Source organism: Mustela nigripes, chromosome 6, assembly GCF_022355385.1.
Source record: "Mustela nigripes isolate SB6536 chromosome 6, MUSNIG.SB6536, whole genome shotgun sequence".
Taxonomy (NCBI): domain Eukaryota; kingdom Metazoa; phylum Chordata; class Mammalia; order Carnivora; family Mustelidae; genus Mustela; species Mustela nigripes.
In genome coordinates, this window is record NC_081562.1 from 1,705,956 (window position 1) to 1,733,779 (window position 27,824).

At 58.3% G+C, this 27,824-nt stretch overlaps 1 long non-coding RNA gene across 2 annotated transcripts in view; it reads left to right on the plus strand.

Annotated features, from left to right (window-relative positions):
* Positions 1 to 5,503, plus strand: part of LOC132020426 (uncharacterized) — a 32,488-nt gene extending 26,985 nt beyond the window's left edge. Inside the window, exons 2-3 of one of the 2 annotated variants that reach the window (XR_009404956.1) lie at positions 3,269 to 3,449; positions 4,551 to 5,503. This is a non-coding gene — a long non-coding RNA (uncharacterized LOC132020426). The remainder of the gene's footprint in view (positions 1 to 3,268; positions 3,450 to 4,550) is intronic. The other variant, XR_009404955.1, reaches the window with a different exon arrangement.
* Positions 5,504 to 27,824: the final 22,321 nt, after the last annotated feature.

The following is a 27,824-nucleotide window of genomic DNA, read 5'->3' on the forward strand; positions in this document are numbered from 1 at the left end:
TGGGGGAGGGCACCGCAGAGGAGCTCTAGTCCTCACGGCGGTCAGTCGGGGGAGGGGAGGCTGTGTCACCAGACCCAGGATGGGACCGCATCTGATTTTTATTACTCAGCCTGGGTCAGCTATTTCATTAAAAATTAGAAGTTCCTGTTTAATCATTTGTGTGGCTCTGACTCATATCTGATGAGAGGTTTGCATGATCACCCATAAATTTAAGTGCTTATTTAAGAAAAAAAATCAGTGATGGAAATTTATGATCAATCGTGTAAAATTTTAGAACCCAACACTGAGCTGCCAGAGGCCACCGGAAGTCTCCTGGCTTGGGAGGGGCTCAGAGAAGCAGGGCCCCCTCTGGGAGCCGCCATGTCCCTGGCCGTTGGTGGTTGACGTGTCCCTGGTCACTGTTGGTGGTTCACCCGGCCACAGGTGAAACGGTGTAGGGTGTGGCCTCGCTCAGCCAGAGGAGTGGGGAGGCCCAGAGCCCCAGGCTGCCGTGTTCACACTGTCGTGCTCCTCGCGGAGCGGAACCAAGAAGGGACGGCGTCTGTGTCCCTCACGAGCCTGCGGACCGTGGGCCATGAGGAGGCGGCACTGTGGTGGGTGTTGGAGGGGAAACTTCCTCGTTTCCAGGAGGGTCCCTGCCTCGGGGTTGAGTGTGTGTCTCCTTTCCTCCGCGATGCTCCCGCCTGCAGAAAGTGGTCCGATCCTGCTCAGCTGGCCCAGCCCCATCCCCGGCCCCACAGCACCCAGGGGAGCCCGGCCCCACACCTCTGCGCTCAGAGCAGGACGCCAGCACATTCCCCCAGCTCAGCAGGTGCCCTGGAGTCCACTACCTGCCACAGTGGGCCCGTCTTCTCTTACGGGGTTGGTATGTTCACGTACTTACCTGTGACTTTGCCTCGACTCCATCAGCTTGAGTCCTTTAGGTCTCCCCTGGTCCTCAATCAGGGCGGCCAGCTGGTCTCCATTTATCTCAGACTTGGCTTGTTTGAAAACAGAAGGTCCCCGAACTTGGGATCTCGGGTACCCCCTTCTGCACGTACGGGTCAGAGGGGACATGCTAGTCCTGGACAACATCCTGCCTGCACACGGGGGACACGCAGGGGACATGCAGGGGACACTTAGAGACATGTGGGAGACAAGCTGGAGATACACAGGGGATACACAGGGGACACACAGGGGACACGCAGGGGACACAGGGGACACTTGGGGGACACGTGGGGACGTGGTTCCTGCCCGCCCACCACCCGCAGGCTGCCGTCCCGAAGAAGGCCCCAATGTGGCCAGGCTGCGTGTTCACGAGCGTTTGACGGGTGTGAGCAGGAGTTATGGAACACACTTCCTGCTGCAGCGATGGCCCTGAGCAAGCCGGCACACACCCGGTCGTCGCTGGGGGGTTGGGGGGTCCTGGGCAGCTCAGCCACCACACGGGTTTCCTGCCATCCGCCCCAGGACCGCAGTCAGGGAGCACTGGGCACTGGGCTCCGCGGGCGCTCCTTGTGCCGGGGCTGCGGCCGGTCCTGTCCACGTTAATGACGCCGCCGGTGAGGGTAGGTGGCTGGGCCTCCGAGGCGGGGCAGGGTCCAGCGTGGTAAAACAACACGGGGACGCATGGAGGCACAGCTCTGCCAGCCCGATGGCCCACGGGAACAGCAACACAGCTTCACTACTCATGGGCTGAAGCCGTGCTCCCAGCACAGTCCTCATTCTGGCGTGGACGTGTCTTCTGCGCACTCAGAGAAACGCACTTTTCCTTTCCACGACTATCGGTTATTTCCGTGGAAAACCTTTAAATAGAACCGAGTCACCCACAGCCACGGCTCCCCCAGCCTGGCAGTGCACAGGAGGCGGGTGTCCCTCCAGCACCCAGGACCCTAGGGCGCCCAAAGGGGTGGCAGGTGACAGAGCCGGGGGATGCTTGGCGGGACTCCCTTCCCTGCAGGCAGGGGCTCCTCCAGGGCCGCCCCTGAGTCCGGCTCCTACCCCTCCCCCGCTCCTCGCCCCTCCCCCTTGTGGTCACTTGTTCCCATCCTAAAGTCAAGTCCCTCAGACATTCCTCTGAGTTCCGGGGAAGTAGATGGGCACAGACAGTCCCTCCACCACAACGTCGCGCACGGACAACCTGTCCCGTGTCCCTCCCGTCCACTCCTCCATTCACGGCTCCCCGGGCCACGCCGGCACCAGCCGGGCTCAGGGAGGCGGTGGGGAGAGGAGACACAGTCTCAGCCCTCCGGATGGCACTGGCCGCAGCAGGTGAGCCGAGGGAGGGGCTCCCGCAGAGGGAGGGGAGGCTCCGGAGCAGGAAAGGGGGCGCGGGGCGGTGGGCGTGTCTGCGTGGCCTGAGCAGGCTGTGTGTCCCTTGGGCGCCCCTGGAAATGGAGCCGATGTATCAGAGGAGACCGCGCTGGGGACGGTGGCGCCGGCCGGGACGCTGCGGCTGATTTCATCCCGTGCTCATTTGTATGTTCTTTGGGGACCCCGGTGATGCATTAGCCCCGGGACCCCTTTATAATGCCGCTGCCGACAGACGGTCCTGCCGTTTGTGCCCGTCAGTCAAACAGCGGGGGGCGCGACTCCACGCAAATTATATCTATTTTACTCTTAAAAGCCACTTTTGGAAGAATGTGCGAGGAGTGTATGTGCCTCCCTTGATTATGCTGATAAAGCCGCCTTGGCCGCGGCAGGGAGAGATCCGGGACAGAAGGTGTCAGGTCCGGCACGCGCTCGACGGCACGCGTGTTCTTCTGTAGACCTGACACTCGGTCAGACCGAGCTGTCTTACACGAAGGCGGAGGGGGACAGGCACGGAACGGGCCGTTCTGCTACATCATAAAAACCGGAAACCCAGGACGACGCCAGTGCGTTGGGTGAAAAGTGAACCCTTCATCCCGTCAGGATGCTTCAGGACTGGGAAGGCCTCAACTCTGGGCTTCGGGTCGCGGCGGGCAGACGGCCGTGGAGGCGTGGCGGCTGGGGTTCTATCTGGGGGGGGGGGGGGAGTAGATGGCGCGTCCGCACTGGTGTGGGGCCGTCAGGACGCTGCCGATGTCATCCATGATGACGGGCAAAGACAGAAGGGGCCAGACGGGGCCGGCCATCCACTGCCGTGCGTGGCCCCAAATGCACATTTCCTGCCCAAGAGCGGTTCCAAGAAGGGCGCTGCCACGCACAGGAAGCTGGGGGCTTGTCTTCCCCCCTTGTTCCGTGACCCACCCCTGAACATCCTCGTCCAGCGGCTCCCCTGACCAGTCCCTCTCCTTCCCGCCCAAAGTCAGGTCGTCTGAGAGGCACACCTTCACCTTCCGTGGCGTGAGTGTGCAGCAGGAGGACGAGCAGCCAGGAGCCCTCCGCTGACCGGCCAAGCTGTGTGCCCCAGTCCCCACGTGGAGTCCTCAGCCCAGGATGCAGAGTGGGACTGTGCTCGGAGACAGGGTCTCTGCAGAGGATCTCAGGTAAGATGAGGCCACTAGGGTGGGCCTGAGCCTCTCCTAAGAAGAGATTAGGACACAGACACACCCACAGGGACGGCCACATGAGGACACAGGGACAGACGCCGCGTGCACGTCTAGAGGCCTCAGGAGGAACCAGCCCCGTCCATGTCTGACCTGGGACGCAGGGCCTAGACACTGCAGGACAGCTAAAGGGCACGGTTCAAGCAGCCGGCTTGTGGTCTTTGTTAGGCGGCTCGGCTGACTGACGCACCCACCGTCCACCCACCAGGGCCAGCAGCCCTGGCCCCACACACTTTCTGGTAATTGTCCTCTTCGTCCTGGCCAAGTGGGACACCGCAGTGGCAGCACAGGAGAGAACCTTCGCCCGGGGTAGGGGATGGAAGGCAGGCAGACGTCCCTGCAGAGACGGGGTGCGGTGGATCTTCACGCTGCGGCAGGAGAGCGGGTTCTGGGGGTCACTCCTTTACGGGGATGCATCTCCGGGGAGCAGGAGGTGCCGGAGTCGCCTGTGCCTGTGCCTCAAGCCGCAGACGGTCCTGCCCCTTTGCCCGTAATTCAGCCTCAGGCGCGGGATTCGGAACATGATCCTAGATGCACTCGGAGATTTCCGTGGGAAGACCCTGAGGTCACCCATGTGTAGGAGGAACGAATGGCCAGTTTACCAAAAGATCCCGTCTGCTCTTCATTGAACTCAAATCACTCACAAAATAGTCCCTCCTGCACACGTCTGTTTGCTCGCAATCTGTCCCCTCCCCCTGGAATGTCACCCCAGAACACTGGCACCTGGTCTGTGCCCAGCCCCCAGCCCACTCCGGGGCCCCACCCCATCCCCAGGTCCCCACGCTGTTCCTGGGCTCCCACGTCATTCCGGGGCCCCCACCCCATTCCCCAGTCCCTACCCTACTCCTGGGCCCCCACCCAGCTCCCGGGCCCTGCCCTGTTCCCGGCGCCCACCCTGCTCCCCAGCCTACGCCCCGTTCAGAAGGCGGCACTGAACCTGACCACCCCTTCCCTCCCCCAGTATCCGATGGGGTGGAATTAACCATTCCCTTTAGTTCTGATGTTCTTTGAGTCTTTCATTTTATTTTTGGGTAAAATTAGATGAGAAGAAAGCTTCCTCTGTGTAACAGTCACTTCTGAAGAAAAGGCCAATTAAATTGTTCCTATGGGGCTGTGTCTCCGTTCACGTAAGAAGAAACCGTTTCTACAGAGCGTTTCCTCCCCAGGACCGGACCTGCGTGCTGAGCAAGAAAGGCCTTTCGTTCATTCACCGCTGGGATCGACGGACGGCGGTCGAGGCCGAGAGGGGACGTCGTGCACGGGCAGGAGCGTGCTCGCGGCGCGTGTGTGTGCGTGTGGCAGCGTGTGACTGTGCTCGTGCATGGGAGCGTCATACGCGGAGGGGCTCGGCCACTTCGGGAAGGATGAGGGGTCCTGCTGTCTGTGGGGAGCAGACCCAGAGAGGGAAAACCAACGGCCCACGCTTCGTGTGTCCTGTTCCGCAGAAGAACCGAGAAATTGCACAGACTTCCTTGTTAAAACTCATGGACTTACACGCATTTTTTATAAATAGAAGAGACGTACCAGTGAGACACAAGCGTCCACGCGCAGACACTCGAGCACACGAAGGGACAGGCGCTCCCGGTCACATTGGGCTCGCTGCCCGGCCCTTTCCTTCCCTCAGATCCAATCCCTGGGGGCCCGGTCGTCCCTGGGCGTCTCGAAATCCCTGCTGTGCTCCTGTGACTCCGCGGCCTGTCCGGGGTCTTCCTGCTTCCTTCTCTTCCCCCCGGGGGCTCCGGCGAGCTGTGGCCCCTGCCAGCCCCCGACGCCCCACCTCCTCCGCCCCATGGGTCCCGCCCGCCAGCAGCCCCGGCGTCTCAGGTGAGACCTGTCCCCCTCGGCCCCCCGGAATCCCCCCCCGGAAGCTGGGAAGGGTGTCCGGAGGCGCTTGGAGCCTCCGGGTGCCGCAGCCCTGAAGGCTGCGTCTCCTCATCACGAGGGATGTTATTTTTGTTAAATACATCTGCAAAACACATCTGTTAATTTTCTGTATTTGTTTATCCACAGTAAAAATCTGAATTAGTAACCGTTTCACACTGGAGCTCACAAATAAACATGCAGCAGAGAACACGACAGAAGAGCTCGAGGGTGATGCGCCCGGGGTGCGTGCGGGCCGTCCGGCGGGCGGCGGTGAGAGGGGAGGGCGGGAGGTCGAGTCACGCCGAGGTGGGCGCCGAAGCCCGAGGTCCACCCCGCGGCGGCCTGATGACAGAGCGCGAGAGCCCGAGAGAGGAAGGCGGGCAAGCAGACGTCACCCCCGAAGTGACCCCAGAGCTCGGTCCTGCTGCAGCCGGACGGGCCCCGGCAGCCGGACTCAGTGGGGGGGCGCGATGGGGACGGGGGTGCCCCCGCCTTCAGACTCCTGAGGGCAACATCTGCAAGTCTGGGTGCCCGGGCACCCCTCACGGCCTGAGCGCCCACTTCCTGAATGAGAAGGACCCACACCTGGCGTGCGGCCGCTGTCCGTCCTGGAGCCCTGACCGCGGCACTGGCCCGAGCGTCCCACCCTGCCGGCCGTCGGGGCCGGGGAGGCTCTCTCCCTGACCCCATCCTGGGGCTCCACCCTCCGGACCTAATCTCCTCCCAACAGCCCCCCCACCCCCGCCGAGCCCGTCCCACGGGGGGCTAGAGCTGCAGCCTGAGAATCCGGGGCACAAGCATGATCCGGAAGTGCCCGTGAGCCTGTCATGCCGCGTGTGTCGTCGTAACTCGGCAACGCGGGCGGCCTCACCCAGCTTACAGGTGAGGACCCTGAGGCTCAGGGAAGGGGAGCTGGGCTGCAGCCGTGTGCGGGCAGCAGCCGTGTGCGCGGGCAGCCGTGTGTGGGCAGCAGCCGTGTGCGGGCAGCAGCCGTGTGCGGGCAGCCATGTGCGGGCAGCCGTGTGGCCGGGGCTGAGGCAGCTGCACGCAGAAAGCTTCCGCGGATGTGACGCGTTGACCGCGACGCAGGAAGCGGAGGGACAGGAGGAGAGGAGGGTCCCCTGGGGGCCTGGGAGGTGTTGCCCCCGAGGACCCTTGGCAATGCCGGGGGACAGTGTCGGTTGTTACGACTCGGTGTGGGGGGTGTTCCCGGGCAACGGACATCCCGTGGGACAAGCGGCGCCCCAGCTCCGAAGGTCGGTGGTGCAGGTGGGAGCCCGCGTCCCCTCCAGAGGAGCCGAGACCCCGGGGAGGGGGGCCATGGGGGGGCCGCCATCCCCCACCAGTGGGAGGACCCCCTGTGCGCACACGCGGGGCAGCCGAGGGACGGAGGGGTCTCCCGGTGAAGGATGGCTCCTCTCCAGATTTTAATTACGAACGCTGTCATCCTCAGATTAATGGCAAGGGGGGATTTTGTTTCCTTTTCTTCCTCTTTTGAACTCCAGACGATTGTAACTCAAGGAAGCACTCACCCAGCGGCCCCTGGGGCCGGGGCGGATGGGCTGGGTTGGGGGCGACAGGACCCTCCTCTCTGAAGGGCCGAGCAAGGGGGCAAGACGGGTGGACGAGAGGAGGCTGCGGAGGGCACCCCGCCGCCACCCCCTGCCCTGCGGGAGCGGAAGGGATGCGGGGGCCCCACAGACCACTGGTGCATGGGGCGACCGCCGTGCTCACGGTCCCAGGGCTCAGCTCTTCTCTGTACCCCGGGCTCTGCCGCGAGCGTGAGGGCTCTTTCTGCTCGCAACAGTCCTGGGGAACCTTCTAGCAAAACCGTTGCTACTGCTTGTATCAGTGCAGAGCCGTTGGCCAGCCCGCCATGAGTCACACAGCAGGATCCTGGTCACCCCCCTGCGGGGCCGGGACCAGGCCATCTGGTTTCCTGGGCCCTCTCTTGTCTGGCGGACACAGGTCTGTGAGTCCTGCAGCAACCCGTCGGTGCGGACACAAGACCTCCACCTGGCCCCGGGTCCAGCCTGCACGAGTGGGACCTCTGTCTGTGTGCAGCTTTGGTCCTGCCTCCCTGGGGGTGGGTTCCAGGAGTGGGGAGCAACCCTGGGGCGGGAGAGGCAGCAGGGACTGGGGCAAAGTGCCATCCGTCTGTAGGGCTGGTCTCCCAAAGACCGCAGGTGCGGTCACTTCCTTCCCTCCGTTCTGGAGGCTGGAGTCCCAGATCCGGGCGCGGGCATGGCTGGTGTCTCCCAGGACCTGCTCCTCAGTGTCCCCGCGTCCTCACACGGTCACGCCCTGTGTGTGTGTCTGGAGCCCCCCTCCTACAAGGACGCCAGTCTGATTTTGCTCAGGGTGCCCTGAAGATCGTGGCTGACCTGGGCCACCTCTGTAAAGACCTCATCTCCAAACACAGGCATGGCCAGGTCCCGGGAGTAAGGACCCCAACGTATGGATTTGGGGGGACTTGAAAGCAGGGAGCAGCCCAGACCTCCCTGGGACTGGTGGTGTTCCCAGAAGCAGGATGTGGGTGCCGCCAGCTCCGCGGGTCCCGGCAAGGGCACAGGGACAGGACCCACGTCGGCTGAGGAGCCGGGGAGGAGCCCTGAGGCCCTCTCCTGCCTGGGGTGTCACCTACTCTGCAGGGAGAAGCCTCCCATTCAGGTCTTCCCAGGAGCCACGGAGGGAACCTGAGGGGGTGATTACCAGGACGGCTCAGAACTGTGTTTCTCCAACTTCGTATTTGCGTGTGTTTAATAGCAAGTCCCTGAGTTACCTGACGGCAATATTGTCTCTGGCCCCTGCAGAGACCCCATTATCCATTCACATGAACAAATGGCACAGACTCACTAAGATGCTAAGACCGCACAAAGGCACGGTCACCGTGTTTCCACTTGGAACAGATGCACGACGGTTACACTCCCAAGCCCCCGGAACCGCAGGCTCGGGCACGCAGGGGGCATCGGGGCCAGCCCTCCCCGACCTCCTCTTCCCCGGAAGAGACCCCCCCGCCCCTCAGGTCACGCTCGCCACCAGTCCCGCCCAGAAGCTCCACGCATCCTGCCCACGGCGGCTCCCCAGGGCCACTGTGGCAGCTCCTGTCCCCAGGCTTTGGCAGAGCGAGGCCACGTCCACCCGGATTCCTGGGTCCCATCGACCCGGTCTCCTGTTGGCTGTGAGTTTGTGGCCAAAGTTGGACTCACACCCACAAGCTGTCCACGGGAAAGTACAAAGTGAGTGACCCTGGGGCCGCGGGGGGGTCGTGTAAAGGGCGCTGGGCCGGCGCCAGAGCCCCGACGTCGTGAGCGGACAGCTTGCCCCGCATCAGGCCTGGAGTCGCTGCGCGGTGTGTGCGGACGGCAGCGTCATCAGAGTGGGGACTGGGCAGCCCACCGCACGCGGCCCTGACCTCCTGGAAGGCCCCCTGTCCAGGTGAGGTCGGTCTCACCCAATGCGCTCCTCGTGCCCACGCTGCCGGCGGGGGACACGGCGGGGGCTGGGCCAGAGCCGCGGGAAGGGGTGCCGCCCTGTCAGCGCGCCTCGCGGGGTCCAGGTTCACGGAGCCCGGAGCTGCGAAGGCCGCTGCCCGGCTGGGAGGCGCCCGACGGTGGAGAGGGGCTCCGAGCACCGTGACCCCCACCCCCAGCCTGGTTGCTTGTCAGCGGTGCCACAGCCCTCACCGCCAACCCTGGGAAACTCCCCATCCTGAGCCTTCCGCCTCCCACCTGCTCCCTCCTGCTCAGCCGGGCCTCACCCCCCTGCGGGCAGCGGCTGAGGGTCTGGAAGACACCAGGACACAGCGACCCTGATTCAGGGACCGGGCCGGGCTTCCCGCCGCTGCTCCAGGAGGTCCTGTTCTCCGCACGACGGCCCTGAGCGCTGCCGGTGCGAGGCTGGTCACGCCTGCTGTGACTGCGGCAGACCCACGAGCCCCGGGACGGAGCCCGGCGGCACGGGGGCTCCCCCGGCACGCTCTGTGGGGTCCCAGCCTCTCCCACTAGCCTCCCTCCTGCTCCTCCCCCTGTCCACACACAAGTGCCCTAATTTTTCTAAAAATACCAGACGCTATCTTCCTATGTTATTTCAGAACGGACCACAGGACCGGGGTCTGTCCCTCTTCTGCATTTCCCTGCGTAAACGGCCACTAACTCCCCCTCTTGCCGGATCTCTTCCACAGAGCGTTATCTGCCGACAGGATTTTTCAGGCAAATGCCCCATTTCTCCAGGCAGCCGGGGTCTGTGGGAACGTCTGACTGTCGGAAGCCGCCCGACCTGTACCCCTGCACCGCTGCACCGCTGCACCCCTGCACCGGACGGCTCCTGGACGGGACGGCGTGTGGGCAGCAGGTACAGGTGAGGACGGTGCCAAGATCACTGGGTCCCGTGGCACCTGGCTCGCTCCCACCAGAACGTTCTCTGACACTAGAACGCGATGCAGACCGTGCGTGGTGGGGGCGGTTCCAGCCGGAGCCGCAGCCGGCACTGAGGACGCCCGGCCGCAAGGCGCGGGGGGGACGTGTCCGCGCCGCGCTGGGTGTCAGGGAAGGAAGCTCATCCATCATCCTGCTCAGCCCCAGCATAAATTTAATTACGCAAACCTGATCTCAGGCCTTAATTAAATTTTTAAAAATGTGGCCTGTTCTCCCTGGAACGCGGGGGTAGCGTGGACACCTCGCTTCCTGCCGGGCTGGCTCATCGGTGCCGCGCGGCTCGGGAGGCGCTGGACACACGCGTCCCTCGCGGACTCTGCCTGGCCACGGCCTCTCCGGAAACCTCCGCACCCGGATGCGTGGGGCCTCGCGCGCCCCTCTGACAGACCTCCGCAGTTTGTCAGTTTAACATCCCAGAACAAACAGCCCGGATCCCTGTCAACAGCCATTATGCGGAATCAGACTGTTTCCTCTTCTATAAATCCAGCTCATTCCCTGGCTTGACGGATTTGGGCCGGTTTGCTCCCTCGGGTGCACCCCGCTGCCTGCCCGGCGCGTGCTGAGGGTCAGGTAGACGCTGGCATCCCCGCTGCACCTCGGGACAAGCCCGGCTCTCCGGGCTCAGAGAGTCAGGACCCCGGCTCGCCCTTGTCTCTCTGCCCCAGCCAGCTGTGCCGCAGCGTCTGTCCTGCAGCTCGCCCAGCCCACCTGGGCAGGAGACCCCACCCTCCAACCCCCGGGCTGGCTTGGGGTGACTGTCTCCAGGGCTTGGTGCCCCATGCAGGTGTCCCGGGGGACGGGAAAGAGGAAAAATGCCCAGGCATTTGGCGTGCAGTCAAGTTGCACCAGGCTTTCACGGCACACGCCCTGCCTCCTTCCCTCGGCACTGCCCTTCCTAAGCCCCTGTCCTGCCCCCCCCCAGGTGTGTGAGAGAGCCCGTTCAATGTCAGGGTCTCCAGTCAAGAGCAGACCCAGGCCCTGCCTGCCTTTCTCTCTCCCTGTCAGCTCCCCGGGGCCCCGTGTGCAGAGAGGGCAGCCGTGCCCTTCCCACACAGCCCTTCCGTGCAGGGAGACCCCTCAGACCCTCCTTCTGCGTCCGGCCCGGTGAGTGGTGCCTTCCTTCCCGGGCTGGGGCGGGGTCCGACTTGACCTCCCTGTGACGCCCGCCCCAGCGACACTGGCCCCAAATCGCCGGGGGACGGCGTGTCTTCTCTAAGAGACCATACAAATAGGCATCGGCCTCCGGACCCCGTTAACCGCCACAGCGGCAGGACAGCCCCAAGCCCTTCCACAGCCCCGTTCTGCTCTGAGAATCTGCCCACCCTGACCGAGACCCAGAGGCCCCCGGCCTGTGTGTCCTCAGTCTTCCTCCCCCTTTCCTGCTTCGTGCTTCTCCCCACAGGCCTCGCGCGTCCTGGGTCTGTGTTCCTCCGTCCGCACCCACAGCTCTGGGAGCGGCCGTGGTGTGCTCGTGGATGCAGAGCCTGGGGCCTGGAAGCAGGCCTGGTCTGTCCGAGCGCTCTGGAAAGGTCCACCGAGTGCACGGACGGATGAAGCGGGGAAATGGTGCACAGGCACCTTCTCCCCAGAAGGAGGGTCCAGAGAAGCTCGTCCTTGGGTCTGAAGGGTCGGGTGCTGACGCCGGCTCCGTGGGAATCCAGGGCCCGTTCCTGCAAAGCGAAATGGCAGAGGGAACGCTCAGCTCCCGCTCGTGTCCCCGAGAGAGGCTCTGTGCCTCCCCCATCTCCACGCACACCGAGGCCCTTCTCTTCAGTTCATAAATCTGGCTGACAGCAGAGTTTCTGAAAGTGTGTAAAGTAGAATTAAAGCTCCCTCCAGACAGCAGAGCTGTGTGGCGTAAATGAACCTCTTTTCCCCTTGGGCCTTTTATGGGGAGGGAGATGGAGGCCCGTCGCGATCTCCCCCCACATCAGAGCCTCGCTCTGAAGTCACTTCTGCCTGCAAAACCGACGTGAGAGGCATCGCTCCGTTATGCTTCTCGCCGAAATACAAAACACGCGAGGGTCCTTATTCTAATGTCGCTTGGGCCCTCTTGGTCAAGCGAAGATATTTCAGATGCCGTGTGTCCGAGTCAAAGCTGGCTACGAAATATTTAGGGACTTCCACGGGACAGACACGCCGAGAATCAGATGTTTCGCACCGGAGCACATCTCACACCCTGACAGACCTCAGAGCCAGGGGAAGAGGCGTTCCCGCTGCGTCCTCAGGGCCCCGTGGGCATCTCCGTCTGAGATGCCAGCGCTGTGCTGTCCCTGGCTCTGTCCCGAGGCCAGCGCGTCCCTGGGCCTTCAGTAATCCTGAAGGGGGCCCACGGGGCAAGGGCAGAAGGCAGCGGCGTGGTAGCAGCCGCTCGCCCCATGTCCCGGGAGGGCAGACTCACCGCTGTGTGTGCGCACACACGCGTACGCCCCATCTACACTCCGTTTCCTCTTCAGGAAGCAGAAGAGCCCGTGGTTGAATTTTACTTGCTCCCTGGAGGAGCCCCCCAGGCCCTCTAGAGCTGAGATGGGCAAACTGTGGGCTGTGGCTGGGTCCGGCCCTCTGCCTGCTTTGCAAATAAAGTTTTATTAGCACATTGTCCATGGCCATCTGTTTCCACGTTACCCGCAGCTGCTTTCGAGCGGCGGAGGTGGAGATGAAGGACTGTCATGGAGACCGTGTGCCCCGGAAAACTGACCACCTTCGTTCTCTGGTCTTTGAGGAAGATGTTCGTGTTTACAGACGTTTTCATAGTCTCTCTGGTGACCCTGCAGCGACAAACAGGGAGACGCATGGTTTTTGGCTCATGCAGCCCCTGGCTGGGGCGTCCTTCCAGGGGAAGCTTTGCTTGTCTTCAGGCTGAGGACCGTATTACGTCAGCCATGAGGTTTCCCTGGTGACATCGCTGTTGTCCACCCCCTTCCCTCCCTCCTCCAGGGGTTGCCGAGGGACCCCTCCCCATCTCCCTGCAACAACGTCCCCACTGTGCCACCCGCTGGAGCCTGCTGTGCCCCATGGAGGGTGACCCCTGTCTCGAGTTGGTGGTAGTCACAGGCCCCAGACAGGACACCTCTGTGGGGGGTTCCCAGGGGCAGGTGCCCAACGCCTACATGGGTCACGAGCCCCCTTCTTCCTTTCTCTCCCTCCCGATCCCACCTCCACCATCCCCTCCCCAGCTTCTCCTGGCATCACCTCCCTCGCAGACGTCCAGTGTCTGTTCCAGAAGAGGCCAGAACCCAGAGAGGAAGAGACTGGGCTTTATCTGGTGGTTGCCAGGGCCGGAGGAAGCTGCCATTGCTGAAAATACTCCTACAGACTTTGTCTTACACAGTTTAAGTCCTGGGAGACCCCAGAGGACCACTTCCAGAGGTCACGGAGAGCAGAGACTCAGGAACCCCATCTTTGGTGGGTTGGGGTTTCTGGGAGAGGAGCTTCGAGGAGGTAAGAGGGACAGAAAGCAGAGGAATTTGCTGGACCAGGGCCAAGAAGAGGGGACAGGCTGATGCGGAAGAGCCAGCTGCTTCCGGCCCCCGATGCTGCCGTGCAGGGGTGCCGGCTGGGGTCTGTCAACGTGCATGCCCAGGGAGCGTGTGGCTGGTCATCAGGCCTTGGAGAAGACCCTCAGATAGGAAAGTGGATTTCTAAGGCTGGGCAGGGATACGATGCATTTCAGGAATGCAGAGGGGACAGGTGGGCTGTGAGACTGCCCCTGGCAGGGGATGGAGGGCACAGGGGTGGCATTAGGGCAGTGGAAAGGCATTGGGGTGGGTGAGGGGGCTGCAGGGTGGGGGGTGGGTGAGGAGAGGCTCTAGGGGCAGGGACGGCCAAGGGCCAACCGGACAACCAGCCGTCCCCGCCCGCGGCTGCCACCACCCTTCCCAGAGCCACTCCTGTGGGGGCCTTGCTGTTCTCGACAAGGACTTCACAGGTCGCCTCTTCCTCCCTGGAGTTAGCCCCCGGGGATATTCAGAGCAAACCCCAGCGTGAGCCCTGGACCTGCCCTCTGAGCCTCTTGTGTTGACATCACCTATTTTCACCGCTCTGTTTGCTTTTTGGTCCTCAAAAAAATGGCAACAATGTGAAGAAATCCTGAACCAAACACTGAATCTAGACGATCCGAGGGGAATTTCTCACAATTTTCCTTTGAAATAAAAGAGACATATGGACTCTCCATTTTATTTATTTCATACTGAACATTGCTGGTAGAAATAACACAAAATAAATGTGACAAGGAATAAAACTTCGCACAGTAGAATGTATTATTATCGCTTCCACAAAGTTTAAATATGCAAAATTTAACTAGGAAAATCTGAACTGTGCAGAAATTATGCACATAAAAAGCAAACAATGCTAATCGTTGGGACGATTGACAAAACCTTGTATGGTCAAATGGATCTCCGAGTCAGATATTTGTTGTATAATTTACATGAAACAAATGATTCCCATAAAATTAATTTCAATGAAGTTAAAATGAAAACAAAGCTATTTCTCTGAATCATATAAAAATTATTGGGGACAGAAATGAAAATTTCTGTTCTGCTAAACCTTGATCAATAGTCATAATTCTATGTTTAAGATTTATATTTATTCAAATTGAGTCAAATGTCCATATGGGTTACAAATATCCTATACCTGTAAGCTAGCCACCATCCATCCATCCATCCAACCATCCATCCATCTGTATGTCCACCCACCATCTGATCTGTCTGACTGACCATCCATCCATCCATCCAATGAGCCATCCATCCGTCCATCCGTCTGTCTTCCCACCCATCCATCCACCATTCAGGAACCCATCCATCCATCTATCTGTCCATCCATCCATCCATCTTCCCTTCCATCCATCCATCCACCATTCAGTAACCCATCCATCCACCCATCTGTCCATCCATCCATCCATCTGTCCATCCATCCATCCATCTGTCCATCCATCCATCTTCCCTTCCATCCATCCATCCACCATTCAGCAACCCATCCATTCATCCATCTGTCTTCCCACTCATCCATCCATGATTCAGGAACCCATCCACCCATCCGTCTGTCCATCCATCAACTGATCCATTCATCCATCCGTTTACCATCCACCCATCCAACCATCCATCAGTCTTTCATCCACCCGTCTACCCACCCAACCATCCACCCATCCATCGTCTACTGATCTAGCCAGGTAGCCATTCATTCAGTCCTTATTTCATTCCACAAAGTTTAACTCATTTAGAAGAATATAGAGTAAATAAAATAACCAATATGTTAGAATCTGGAAAAATATCATCAGGATTAGGTATAAGGCCAGTGGCAAGATGGGAATGAAGCTGTTTAGGTCTTGAGTTCTGGATCTGCAACAAATGGATGCTCACATTCGGCTCTGAGCTTCTTGATGTAGTTACGTCTCCTCACCGTCTAGTAAGAGAAAACACACCAGTGTGTGAAGAAAAGCAAATCCTCACTTAGCATTCAGATCTGAAACATTTTCATCAGTGATGCCTCATTGGGGCAATCACAGAGCAGATAATATCCTCTGGCACTTCCCCGTGGGCCATGCTAGAGTAGCGTGGAGCTCTGGATGACACGATAACAGGTCACAAGTCGGAAAGAATGACCTCTGGGCCCCATCAGATCTGCTCTATAAAGCTCAAAATAATGAGATTATATTTCTTGGTAAAATGTGATAATTCAGACCCTCCAGTCACTGAGAGCAACCATTTCAACAATGAATCTGAATTAGTGAGATGAGGTTAGATTGCCAAAAACAATCCCTGTCCCTGGCCCCTCGTTCTGGTTGTCTTGTTAAATCGTGGTGGAATGGATGAGGAGCACAGCCACACGCAGTGAGTGAAATGGCGGGGGCTCCTAGAAATATGTCCTCCTGGAACCCATGAATGTGACCCCGTTTGGAGAACGAGTGTATGCAGATTTCATGACGTTAAGCTTCTCCGGCTGAGTTCATCCTGGACCGTCCAAGTGGGCCTTAACTACCACGGCAAGTGTCTTTACGAGAGACGGAAGAGGAGAGACGCAGGGGGATGGGGAGGAGGCACCGAGAAGGGGAGGAGGCCACAGGAGGACGGGCAGAGTCCTTGGCCCTGCAGCTTTAAGACAGGAGCACGGAGGACGGCCGGCCGCACCGCAGGCTGGGGAGACACGGAGCGGACGCTCTTCAGAATCCAGATGGCTCCTTGCTGTAGACACCCTGATTTGGGACCTGGGGTTTCTAGAACCACCCATCCGCGGTCACCTTACAACATGAATACAGCGTGTATCAAAGTATTCATTCTGTTCCCACCACCACCTGGAAGACAGGTACCCTTCCGCGCCGGTGCAGCTCACTTCAGAGACGCCTGTAAAACAATAGACACAATCTCTGTGTGCACATCGCCTTCCTCCCCCAAGCCCACGGACCTTAAAATAAGAACAGCAGATCTTGGTGAAGAGAAATGCAGAGCCTCTTCCAACACCCTGAGCAAAAAGCTGGTAATAAAAACACTTGTCCCGCATCCGTGAGGACCTGTGAAGATCTGCGGGTTCCGGAACTCCGCTGGGGGCGGGGAGATGGGGGCGGGGGTGGGGGTCCTCCCCGCCAGCTCTGGGGGCGGGGGAGAGGTTGGGGGGTGCAGACCGAGGCCGGCTGGGGGCTGGAGATGCCCATCCCGAGGGCGGGGGCAGAGGGGGCACTCGCTCAGCAGGACGGGGTGGTCACGCGTCTGGGGGCAGGTGTGTCCGAGGCGGAGACAGGGTCAGGTTCGAAGGGATCGCGTTTTCCTGGATGACTTTCAGCTGGTCCCAGGCTCTCGATTTGCGATTTCAGATAAAAACTCGCAGCGTCACACTTTCAGAATTAACGCGTTCTGCGTTCTTCCCCATTCCCGCAGGTAAAGGCGCCGTTTCACGGGCTCCTGCCCAAAGAGGGTTCTCTTCCGCCCTTAACACTCAAAGCAGAGCCTCTCCAGACTTCGTCCAATTATCTCCCTGCGGCTTAATCGGACTGTTCCTGGGCTGCTTTTTCTGGAATCATCTACTTTTGTTGCTAAAATTACACTTGGCTATCCTGAACTTGGTTCAATTAGAATTCTCACTTCTGAAGATTTATTTCCTCCCAAAAGAAAGAATGAAAGAAAGAAAGAAAAGAAAAAGAGAAGGAAAAAAAGAGTCAAAGAAAAAACGCTCCTCTGTTTCTGCTCCTCCCGGCTGCCTGCTGGGGGCTCGTCCCCGGCCTTGGTCCTGCCCCCCCCACCGCCTCCTCCCGGCCAGGAGCCCCCTTGCCTCCAGGGAGCCCTCCAGAAGGGCAGCAGGACCTCCATCCCGCTCCTTCAAAGGAATCAATAAAAGAGCAGTGATTTGATCTAAGGGACTCACAGTCTCTGTCGGGAACCTTCACTTATTGTCTTACTCCTGATCCCTGTAAAACAAAACGGCAGAGCTAGGGAAGGCGAGAGTGCGGCTGCTTCCCCGGCGTGCAGGGAAGGTCGGGCGCCGCGTCGGCACGAACGAGGCGTCCCGTCGTCTTGCCGCAGGAGCCTGTGGTCCGCCGGGTTCTGGGAGCCGCGCGAGGGCCGGGCCGCACCTCTTCACCCGGACTTTCGGGTCCCCACGTGGGCCGCTCTCTTCACTCTGGAATTCTCTGAGTCCAGGTTCAGCCGCGTGGGGACCGACCAGACTCCAGCCCTGTCCGGGGACGAGTCCGGGCCCAGACCCTCTGGCTCCACAGGGCAAAGTCCTAGCTTGGTGTTTGCAGGTGGTCTTACAAGGGCACCCCTTAGGGCAGATTGTGCCGCAGCGTGTCTGAACCCGGGGAGGAGACCCCTTTGTTACAGACCCCCATGCTCATTGTTTTCAGTATTGATTTCAGCAAATCAGTTGATGTTATCATTTACATTTTGTGTTTCATAATACCGATGGATACCCCCGGACTGGGGAATGTCTTGGCGTCGAGCCTGGGGACATGACCTTGTAGAGCAAGGCAGATAATTTCTCCTTGGCCCTTCGGAGTTCTTGGTGGACAGCCCCCCCCCCCGCCCCCCTGCCAGGCCCCATGACAAAAAACTAATTAACAAGTGAAAACCAGGAGTTTATTCACTTAGACCCCTTGTGCACCTGGGCAGAGACCCGGGAAAAGTGGGTAACTGTGCGCAATGCCCCAGCCCCCCCCTTCCCTTCCTCTCCAGCCACAGGCAAAGGGAGGGTGGGGGGCCGCCCTGAGAGGGGCCAAGAAGCATGCCGTAACCAGGGCTGAGGTCGTGGCACTGGTCGTTCACGTCCAGCTCTCCCCAGGGCGGAGAGTCCTGGAGCCTTCCTCCTCGTCCTGGTCCCCAGAAGGAGACAGCCTCAGAACGGGAGAGTCCCCTTATCAACGTGCGTTTCCCCTACAAAAGGGGAACCGCGACTCTGTCTTCGGAGCATCTCTTGCTTCTGCTGTTTCTTAAAATAAGCAGCTCAAAATAATCCTCACGGCAGAGACGCCTGTCCCGAGGCAGAGCCCTTCCGCAGGCTGGTCTGGGTCATTCTGTGAGACGGAATGAGGGGCAGACCCAACCCCCCCAGGCCCCCGGGTCGGGAAAGCCCCCCCCCCACGTCTGTCTCACCCGCTCCTGCCCCGGGCACCCGCCTTCCCCGGGCACCTGCACTGCGTCAAACTTCCATATAAAATACCGGTTATTTCACCAGCAAAACGAGTTTATTCGGGAACGGCAGGGAATTGTGATTCCAGGCAGGCAAGCCCACAGAGACAAAGGGCTGCTCTGCTCTCATGAGGTTTTAGGAGGAAGGTGGGGAGGTTGGTTTGGGGCAAGCGTTCCTCCCAAAGAGCAGGAGTTGGAGGGCTGGTGACTCCCCCTGGCTGCAAGCCAGGCCTCTGGCTGCGGGGCAGGAGGACCTTCCTCACTGTCTCCGAAGTGGGAGATGCCTTCCTGCGTGCGAGATCTCCCTCGTGAGGCTGCTGGGGTGGTTCCCCGGTGAGCCCCCCACGCAGGGCTCCCGGCTCCATTTAATGAGGTTTCACATCCCAGGGACACTTCTACCTCGTTTCCTCCAAATTCAGCAGGAATATTTCCTCCTGAGCCCCACACCTCGATCCTCTAAGATCTGTCACCACGTGGCCCCTGGAGTCCCCGGGGATGTGCCTGGCAAGTCCGGCGCCCAGCGGCTCGGGGAGGAGCGGGGGTGGACGCGGGGAGGACCCTGCCGGAGCCGAGCCCACTCTCGAGCTGCTCAGACTCAGTGTCCCTCCTTCCCTGGCCCTCCGGACCCCTGCTGCTCCGTGTCCCCAGATGGGGGTCCAGTCCTCCCGCAGAGATGTCCTCTCTGGGGGGCAAAGAGGTAGAGCGGAGGGAAGGACCTCAGGTCTGGGCCCGGGCTCTGGGGCAGAAGCTTGGCCCTCATCCCAAAGTGGCTGGCCTCGGGGGCAGGTGCGGCGGAGCCTTCCCGCAGGCAGGGCAGGAGGCAGGCGGAATCTCAGTGCGGCCCCGTCTCGGCCCTGGACCGGCGCCCTGCGCTCCCCCTCTCTCACCGGGCCTGCAGCAGCGTCTCTTTTCTGGAAGTTCACTGATGTCACGGACCCCGCAGCCCCATCAGAAACCCCACAGGGCGGTCTGGGTGAGAAGGATCCCTGCCACACGGAGCTCACTGCCGCCAGGAGAGGCTGCTCCTCTCCCCTCCTGTGGTCGGCTGGCCTACCCGAAGGTCCTGGTCGGAAGGGCACGGAAGACAGATTGACAGGAGAAAAAGAGAGTTCTCATGCCACTAGGGGAGCCCCACAGAGTCAGGCAACCGAGGCCGGCCCAAGGGAGCAGGGTGGGGGTCTGGGCAACGGAAGGGGAGGAACACGGCTCCAGAAGAGCTGATGTTTGGAAACCAGCCTTGGGGAGGAAGCTTTCTCATATAAAACAAAGGACTCGTTTCTGGTGACCGCGCTGTGCCCAGGGCAGGCCGCGTTCTGAAGTCTCCCAGGCCCTGACGGGGCAGGTGCGGAGCTCCTCTGAGTCTGCGGGAGGAGCGCCCTTGGCTGTCTTCCGCGCTGGGTGGTCCACACGGCCCGTGGCACCTTCAGGGCGGCCTCTGTTCTCGGCTGGAGGGGCTGCTCCGGCCCCGTCCCGCCAACCCCGCCCTGGGCACTGGGCTCCGGCTGCCTGCGCTCGCGGCAAGTGTCGGGGGCCCCAGCATGTGGACCTGAGCGACCGCTTGGCCCCCCCATCAAGGACTCCTCCATCTCTGTCATTGTCCCACTCAGTGCCCGGAGTCCCTTGTCTTCATCAGCTCTCTACTCGCCGGGTCCTGGGGAAGGAGAGATGCTCGCAGGGGTGGGCGACGGGCGCCCTGAAGGTGGCAGCTGACTCCCCCGGGTCAGGCGGTCCTTTCTTCACCTGCTGCCCGCACGCAGGTCGGGGGTCACCATCGCCCACCTGCTGACGGACGGGGTCATCTGCCCTCTGCTCTCGGCCTCACTTTCAGCAGGATTCTGAGCCCTTTCTGTAGGCTGGTCAGGGGCAGGGGCCGCAGGCTGCCTGATGAACATGAAGGTTCAAGCGGGCTCTAGAGCCGCGTCTCCACGAGGCCGGAACGCAAGTCCCCGTGAGTGAGCCGAATCCACAGGTGTCTGGAGAGAAGCGGCTCCACACGGACTGTCCCTCTCCGATAAAACACAGATCTCCGCCCTGCTCGCTCGCTCCGCCGTGACAGGGTGCGGGGCCAGGCTGGGCCAGGCACGGGGTCCGGCCGGTCCTGCAGGTCCCACAGGTGGTGGCCGGAACGCACTCCCGGGGTCGGGGGATCGTGTCCGGAGGGCCGGGAATGGGCAGGCGGACGCGCACACCTGTGGTCTTCCGGCAAATCTCATAGAAACGGATGAACTTAGCGGAAGTGTGCTCTGTTCTGGGTGTCCTCAAGCACCCGTGTCCCACTGGCAGCCTCGGTCCCAGGACTCTGGGCTTCGGCCGCGGCTGGCACCGACTTCAGGGACGGGAAGTCATTGGCTGGGCTCCTCTGCAAATGCTAAGACAGGTACGCAGAACTTCATAACTCACAGCTACTAAATTCCTTAGAAAGGTGATAAAAACTTTTCCTTGGGGCAAGAAAGGATCAGAAAAGATGAAGAGACGTGTGCGACCACTTTTATACCCGCGGCTGCGGTACAGTTTGGTACTTGAAGTGATGCGTGGCTTTCAGCTCGGAAGTCACACCCAGACAATTCAGAACCAGTTGTATAGACCAGGGCAGGGGGAGACCCGGCAGACCCTGCCGGTTCCTTGGCTCTCGTCCCAACGTGTGATCTCATGTTAAGGGAAATAAGCCTAATACTTTTAAAACGCAAAATACATTCTTTAGTTTTTGTCAATCAGACCACTGAATGTGAACAGAGATTCACACATTAACTTGTGTTTCAAGAGCAAGAAAAGTCTGGTCCGAAAGAATCCAGCTGTCGGACGGGCAAATCGCTCAATTACAGCCTGAAGCCTGGTGCTTGAGACCACCATGGGGTCCCCCCTTTCTCCAGCTCCGGCTCAGGTTTCGGGGCAGCTGGTCCGCGCACACCTCCCTGCCCCCCGACTGCGCGGGCGGATGACGCGCCTCTCTTCTACTCATCTGCTGAGTAATCACGCTCTGATGAGACGTATTTTGATTTTCTTGTGTCGCTTCTCAGAAAAACCTCCGGTCGGCTGCTAAGTGTGGGAGAAGATCACCGGGACGCATACCTCCGACTTCTTCCTGAAGTTTCTGAATGAACAAAAGGATTTCAAGTGTGCTATTCTTTGTTCAAACTGAGCTGGCTTGCTGAAACGCAGAGGCAGCGTGTTCTTTCCGACAATTTGGAAAGCAGTTAGAACACAGACAGAAAAGGCTCTTCGGTTTCTGCATCTGGTTATCTCAGAAGACGTCATGGGACACTCTTGGATGCCTGCTAATTTGCCAGATCTCCAACGAGAGGGGAAGCGTGGGCAGGCCTGGTCCTGATGTGTTTGCGGGACCCAAAGCGAGAGGACACTCCGTACTTCGTGTCTAAACACCCATTATGGAGCTAAGAATCCAAGAAATGTCTCCAACGTAGACAAATGTGCTGCCATGATGACCTTGAGGTTGAGGGTTGAGTTTAGGTTTCTGAGGTCCCTAGGGTCTCTCACACGAGGCCACATGTGGAGAAGGTGTCCCTGTCCTGGGTGCCAGGCCAGTGTGGCCCCGCCCACTCCACGGGGCAGCAATCTGAGTCCTGGGGAGCTGGGCCTGGGCAGGAGGGCAACCAGACTCACAAGAGGGGCACAGCTGAGCGGGCCCCCTGAAGTCCCTGGTCAGGTTGAGAACACTGTCACCAAGGATGAACATTTCATCCAAGGCAGCAGTCATGGCTAGGTTGGGTCCATGACCCTGGGTGTGATGGAAACTCCTTTTCCAGCACCTGCCGAAGATGGGGAGTAGCCTGGGGAGCCAGTGACTCTGTGTAGACCATCACCAGCAGGACACCTGTTTAGGAAAGTCACTGTGGGACTCCTGTCTGATCAACACCAAATGCAGTCCTGAGCATGAGACAGACATCTGAAAAGCTCTTCGAGCAGATTCTGTTAGCATTCTGAAAGCCACTTACACATGAACTTAAACAGAGAAACTTTTTACCCTCTAGCATCCCTGGAATTCCGCAGAAATCCCCAAGCAAGCTTGGGTCCGGCTAGACTGGCTCGGCGTTGTGCTCAGCCCAGTCCCTCCAGGTGGCTGTGAGCTCACCCACAGCAGCTGTCGCGGGCGTCCACACGCGAACACCTCTGTCTAAATCCCGGTTGCCCCCGAGGACAGGTTTTCGGAAGTATGATTACGGCATTAAAGGGTATAAACTCTTTTAACTTGATTCCCATATATTACCAGATTGCTTCGGAGAGAGGCCATTTTGGGTTATACCTCCAGTGGCGGGGGGGAAGATAGCCTTTTCCTCCACTCTCTCTAACATCAAATGCTAGGCTTCTAAATTGCCAATTGGAAGGCTGAAAAAAAGTTCCATAATTGTCCGCATTTGCATTTCAGAATTACTTGTGAGGCTGAGCATTTTTCACGCTGGGTGCTTCGTCGGTGACTGATGTGTTCGGTCGCTGGCTTCCTTAATGGCGGATGAGCGCTCCGTAAGTGCCGAGGATATTAAGACGATGCCATTTTGTTCCTAATATTTTTCCTATTCAGCTCTTTACATTTTAATGACAGACGAAGGACAAAACGTTATTTAATGGCAATAAATATTAATGAGTTAAACCCTCCTGTTAAATGACAAAGACCCCCAGATTAGGGTAAAGTGGAGCAGGCACTTGCAGGAAACAGACAGGGAACCAGTGGTCATTTACTGACAGCGGCGATGAAGACACGTTGGTACTGTGTAGTGGGGGCAACACGGTGTACAGGCCTTTCCTAATTGGATTTCCCTCTCGTGAGTGCTCGTACAACCTCTCAGTTCCCACCGGTGGCATTTGCACACAAGTGTCCTGTGGAATATTCATTCCAGCCCATCCCCGGGTCCCCGACGGCATCACACGCCTCCGTCGCTCCTGAATCCCTGCATCCGACGGGCCCGCCACCCTGTCCTCACTGAGTAATCGTTCACGGATGGACCCTAACTTCACCATCTCATTTAATTCTTCCAGCAACCCAGTGAAGAGCTATTATTGTCCCTAATTTACAAGCAAAGAAGGGGCTCTGAAAAGTTAAGTGATTTTCCTGAGGCCATGTGTCTCCTAAGTGGGCGGCGAGGATGGAAGTCCCAGTTTGATTAATGGCCGAGCACTGTCCCTGCACCGTGGAAAGGCTGGGGACAAAACAGCAAGTAAGATGGATGGAAAAGAAAAAAAGCAAAAGAAAAGACAGGAGGGCCTGGCTGTAGGGATTTAGGAGAAAGGTCAAATGCAAAGCAGCGATCACAGAGGGACCAAGAGGGGTCTTGTGTGTCGATAAGAGCCCTCTCACACCACTCAGTGAGGACATGTCCTCTTGAACATTTTATAAGAAATGCTAACAGCAAAATACACAAACACAACGCTAAGAACTGGAGACATCACTGAGCAGAAACTCACTTACAGGAGACGACATGCCATATGGACGATCTGTAAATCGGAGACCTGAGACTCCAGACGGTCTTACTCGTGAAGGTGCAGGAACTCGTCTCTAGCAAACATTTCATGGCGTGGAATCATCTTATCATCCTTTTATTTTTTTATTTTTTTTTAAGATTTTATTTATTTATTTATCAGAGAGAGAGCGAGCGAGAGCGAGCACAGGCAGACAGAGAGGCAGGCAGAGTCAGAGGGAGAAGCAGGCTCCCTGCGGAGCAAGGAGCCCGATGCGGGACTCGATCCCAGGACGCCGGGATCATGACCTGAGCCGAAGGCAGCTGCTTAACCAACTGAGCCACCCGGGCGCCCCTCTTCTCATCCTTTTAAGCTGCTATAAAACCTTCACAAAATTGTGATTATATGTTAGACTGCAGTCCTCATATCGATTAATTCTAATGCATTAGACTAGAAATTCATAAAAATACTGCTTGCACAGGGTGCATTGCTGATAAAGTTAGAGAAGAAAAAAAAAAAAAAAAACACCAAACCCACAACTCCCTAAAATGGCTCTCACATCAAAAGACACATAAAAATAACCAGAGCAGGAGAGTCAGGCTCTTGGAATCTCTGTGAGCCCCCAGCACAAAGCCGCTGGTGGGAGGAGCCCTTGACCTGTGTGTAGTGTGGAAAGAGAGAGGAACCCCCTTGATCAGCCCTTCCTTTTTGAAAAACCTCTCTCCCACTAATTACGCTTTTGTGCACAATTCTCGGATCTCACAGCATGAAAACTAGGCTCCCAACTCCCATCCATTCTGCGTGCCATGATTTTTCCTGCTCCCTCCTGTTACACTTTGGACTGGGGAGTGAGTGCCTGGCCTACAAGCTCTCAGTCCTCAGCTGGAAGTTCCCTGTGGCCTCAGGGCAGGCCGGGCTGAAGGCATCTCCTGTCCTTGCCAGGAGGACGGAACCACTCTGGAGTCTGAGAACAGCCAGCGATAGGAGCAGGTCCCTCTGTCTTAATCTCAGAAAGCTCCTCGAGGGAGCAGCTCTGGATGTTTCTGAATCCCCCATCCTAGCGGCCCTCAAAGGGCAAATTAACTAATAAACTGTTGTCTCTGGCTGGGATCTAATAGTGCAGCACGCACGATACACATCGGACATTACTGGGGACTTGCATTCCATGCTCCCACTTGTTCAAACCTTGGACATCACCACTCTCGTCCTTATAGGAAAGGACTGCAAAATCTAGAAACCAACCACCTTTCAGGAACCATCAGAAGACGCAGGTCAAGGGCAAAGCACCGTACACAAGAGACAGGCGTATCCAGAGTGATAAAACTTAGGATCTGCTCACCCAGGCAGAAGCCCCCAGAGCCACACGCGGGTGCATAGACTGTTATTCTGACACGCTGCTGGAGACTGAGCATGGGCTGGCCGGACAGCCAGAAAATTCTGGGGGCTGAGTCTGGCCGGAGAGGGGAGGAGTAATCCCTGTGAAACATGCCAGAACCTTCTCTCTAGGGAAAACCTGCTCTGCCCGGCGAAGGACTTTGCCAGAGGCGATTCCAAGTTCTCGTCCCGGCTGGGGAGACACTTTGCCGACTGGGGCCCCCCGAAGCCTTCTCGTCCGACCAGCCGAAGGTGGAGACTCATCGTCCTCGTGGCACAGGGCTCAAGGAAGTGGATTGGGGGTGCCGGCGTGGGTGGGGGAGGGAGGAAGTGCTGCTGGCGATGTTGCCCAGACACACGCCCACGGCTGTCACTTCTGGGGCCGCCCTCCCAAATGCCACACACACGGAGCTTCCGAAACCACAGACCTGTCCTCTCACAGCCCAGGGGAGCAGACGTCTGGAAACGAGGTGCTCACGGGCCGGCAGTGCCTCCCAGAGCTGCAGGGGAGGGTCCCTCCTTGCCTTTTCTGGTGTCTGGTGGCTCCAGCCATCCTTCGGGATCGGGGTGGGGGGACGAACGTCGGGACCGGACGGAGCCGGTGCCTGAGACCTGCCCTCTACCAGAGGAAGCCGTGCCGCGTGGAGTGGGTGGGCGGTTCTAGTACGGCTGCGTCCCTGTCCTGGGACCCACCAGTTCAGTGAGGGGCGGCGGGTGGGTTCACTGTGTCAGAGTGGGATTTGCAGAGACGCGGCAGGAAGAGGCTGGAATGATCCGAGAGGTGACAGACACGATGAGCTCATGTTTAGCCTAATATAGACACAGATGGCTACATGTGGGCTATTTATAGGTGTGCGATACTCATGGGTTTGCACGACACGTGTGTTTCTCGCTCTGGAGTGGGAGGGTCTTGGAGCACTGACACCCTAATGGCAATGATTATATATACTATATTGAATATATATATATATATAGCATTGGATTTTGGTTCCTGGTACCATTCTCTAAAAACCAACAAAATGAAAAACGGAAAGCGAGGCTCAGTGGAGGAGCGGGACCAGAAGGACTGGAGAGGAGCCGCAGCCCGTCGAGCCAGGTAGTCCGAGAGCCCTCAGGACCGAAACAGAGGGGCTGGGGCCTCGTCCAAGGGCTCCCGACAGCCAAAGCTAGACAGATACGGACAACAGCATTGACGAGGGAGTGTTGCATTACAGCCCAAAGTGTAAATACCCCCACGTGCTCGCGGACGGAAGGAATTGCAGGGTTAACCGGTGCGGTGAGACTCACCTCCCGTACAGAACAGTCTCGCACATCAGTGCGGGTGCTCTGTCCTTGGGAAGATGGAGCGAGGCTCCTGGCTCCTTACACGCGGGTTCCTTCCAGAGAGGACCCCGTGGAAAGGGGAGCGACCCGGCGGTGGGGAAGCCTGAATGACACAGCACAGCCCCGGGGGTCCAGGGTGACGCGAGCGTGGTCAGTTGTGTGGATGGCTCGTGTCCTCCATGGGATGCAAAGGGAAAGGCTCGTCACCTTTGTGGCCTTCCCCTTCCAGACCCAGAACTGAGGTCTAACCATGAGGAAAACATCAGGGAAAACCCGACTGAGAACCTTCTAGGAAATGACATGGTCAGTGTTCCTCAAAACTGTCAGCTTCCTAAAAACAAGGAGATCTAAGAAATTGTCTGGACCAGGAGTCACCTAGGGAGACATGGTGACAGAGTAACGTGGCACCATGGGTGGAATCCTAGAAAAAAAAAGGACGTTAGGTAAAGAATGAGAAAGCCTGGGTTGAGTATGAACTTTAATTAAGAGTATCCCATGAGTCTTAGCTCATCAGTTGTGACAAAAGTGCCACGTTAACGTCATATGTTAATAAAAAGGACTACTGTGTGGCATAGATGGAAACTCTTTCTATTATCTTGCAACATTTGTGTCAGTCTGAAACTCTTCTGAAATACAAAGTTTACTGAAACAGTTTCGTAGAGGGCCGATGCATTGCAAGAGCAAACCACTTTCAGGGCGCCTGGGTGGCTCAGCGGGTTAAGCGTCTGCCTTCAGCTCAGGTCACGATCCTGGAGTCCCGGAATCGAGTCCCGCATGGGGCTCCGTGCTCAGTGGAGAGTCTGCCTCTCCCTCTGACCCTCTCCCTTCTCATGCTCTCTCTCACTCTCTCTCTCAAATAAATAAAAAATCTTTAAAAAAAAAACTTAAATTATCAAAAAAAGGACAGAGTCTTCAAAGAAGAATGCGCTCTTTTTTCTTGCAAACTTACCGTTCAGGCAAACAAGGCTGCATGACAACAATACTGAACGACAAAGGGAAATCAGGAAATCAGGCAAGAAACAGCTTCACGACACCTGGTCTCTGGCTCAGCTGATGGTTGGCTCAGCGCACAAGAGGGACCAGAACCCACTCGCAACCACCCTTTATCTGAGCCAAACACTTCACGTGTGTGATTATGCGTCGAGTGCCTCCCATACTGCGGATGCTTTCGAGTGCTTTCAGCTTGCAAAGATAATCCAGAACATGCCCCCGACTGTTCGAGTGCTCTATTTTCTTACTTTTTCAAAAGCATTTCTTAAAGGAAATAATGCATTAAAGTTCAGTGGGATCCC